Consider the following 2,468-nt stretch of genomic DNA (forward strand, 5'->3'; position numbering starts at 1 on the left):
TATTACTAATGATCCTATAGAAGAAATTTTCTCAATTTCAGATAAGACACACAGGCTTTTTACAGACCTACACAATACCAAATATACAAGAAAAGAAACTCCACTGGACATATTTCTACAACACTAAAACCACAAATAAAAGGAAGTGTATTAACAAGTTCAAGGTAGAAAGGTTGAGTTACTTGTAAAGACAGGACAATCAGAATAACTTCTGATTCTTCAATAGACATATTTAAACCAGAACATCATAGAAAGAGGTATTGCAAACTCTGAAAGCCCACTCTTTTAAATACAGACTGCTATACCTGGGAAAACAATCCAATAAAATAAAGGAAAAACAAAATTTCCATAAAAGTAAGAATATAACAGAATTTATGACCACTAGTCCAGCTGGACAGATGATACTGAAAGGAGTAATATGTTCTGAAGGCAGGTATAAACACAATCAAGAGGTCAGTGGAATAAATCATTACTGGCTAACTAATAGAGAGGTCTAAGAAAACACCACAAAATCAATTAAGGTGCATGAATAAATGTAAATATTTCAGTAATAACAGAATATTTGGCCTGAATTTCATGATAAAAATTCAGATTAACAGATTAGATATAAAACAGGATCTATCAGTTTTCTACCTACATAAAAAACATTTCAGTAGAATGGTAGGTACCAGCTTAGGAAAAAATGTATTCCAGGAAAATTAATGTAAGAAAAATTAGGGATAGAAATACAAAATGTATTTCAAACCAAAAAAAGAATAAAGTTATCTGAAATTTTCATCAATTCTTCAGTCCATTAGATTACATTTTTTGCTATATACTTAGTTATTAACTTGGCAAACCTGAGAAACAGGATTTTCAGTTGACAAACTACCTTCATTGGATTGGCCTGTGATCATGTTCATGGGGTCAGTTTCTTGATTACTAATTAATATAAGAGGGATCATCTTGCTATGAATTGTGCTGTCCCTAGTGGGTTGTTCTAAAGTATGTATTGTTGTAGTGAGCCAGACAGGATCGCCATTACAAGATGGCACCAACATCCTGTCTTGTTGAAAATAAACAACTCCTTATTTGGCTATGTCTCTGGGAGCTGCATGTCCACCGCTTCCCACATGCACGGTGGATAAGGGTCCTTGGGCCTATCCCGACGCAGTCTAGTGTCAGCTGATGGTGGCAGCCAATCACAGGGCAACCCATGTTCCAATTTCCTATATAAGCAGCTGCCTTAGTACTCTCACGGGCCCCTCACTTCCTGCCCTCTCGTTTCCTGCCCCTCGCTTCATGCCCCTCGCTTCCTGCCCCTCGCTTCCTGCCCCGCCCCCTCTCACTTCATGTTCCTTCAACCAAGGGCACTACAATTAAAGTGTGATCTGAGAAGAATCCCCGTGTGGTGGATGTTGTTTCTCACTGGTCGAGAAGTTCGCCGCAGCTGGTGCCAAAACCTGGGATCTTTGGCCGCCAGGCGAGAGGCTGAAGAGGATTCAGAACTCAACACGAGGAGTGGTGATGTCGGTAAGTCTTTCCAAGTATGCTGATTACAGTCAGCAGGTGCACCAAATAATCCTCAAGGTATAGATTGAGGATCCGCAACAAAAGCGGGTTTTCTGCTCTCGCCAGTAGAAGGGAGAGTGGAGGTAATAGAGCTGCGACCAAAGCAGACGGTTTAAAGTATAGCCACGACCAAAGTGGAAGGTTTAAAATGAAACTAAAAGTAAGAATGGGATTTTAGAATGGGTGCTTCAACATCACACCTGATTTTTCTAGCTCTTAAAGAGCTGTTACAGAGCGCTTTGGAGAGGTTTTTGGCTGAAGGTGACACAATTGCACCTTGGTTTGCCGTCTCTGGCAATCTTAATGTGTCATTCTGTGATAGGCTTAGTAGAGATCTGGATTTTGATGCTGAACAAAATATGCTAAGGAAGGGAATTATATTCTTTTGGTTTGAGTTACCAAGGCCTCCGGACTTTGTAGTGGACTGTGAGCAACTGCGGCTCCAAGATGCAAAGCTACAAACACGGGACCTGCCTTGAGGACATACAAGGCTAGAACGCTGGGCCACTCCCAGCGTGGGCCTCAGGGCATAGAGGCGCAGCGCGACTGTGGTAAGGCTCACCAGCCTGAACGGTCAGGCCCAACCGCTCTGCTCAGCCACGCCTCCAAGCAAGGCTGAGCACAGGTTCTTATGGTTAAACTTTGTATTTAGGCCCAAAAGGGGTATTGCTAAGTTTTGAGGTAGATATTTGCCTAATTTTAAAAATATAGACATAATGGGGGTCCCTCAATGCTGGGGAGACTCTCACTCAGGTCTCGGGATGGCGCCCCCCAGCAGGGCTCACCGGAGACCGTCCTTGCTGAGGTCATGCATGCCGCTTTGGTTTCCGGGGGAGGAAAAAAATTTTTGAGAAAAGAGGCCACAGCCCAATGGCCCAGGAGGGTCATAAATTACAAAAATCCAATGGTGGTGGCAG

Source organism: Microtus ochrogaster, unplaced genomic scaffold (genome assembly GCF_000317375.1).
Source record: "Microtus ochrogaster isolate Prairie Vole_2 unplaced genomic scaffold, MicOch1.0 UNK292, whole genome shotgun sequence".
Lineage (NCBI taxonomy): Eukaryota > Metazoa > Chordata > Mammalia > Rodentia > Cricetidae > Microtus > Microtus ochrogaster.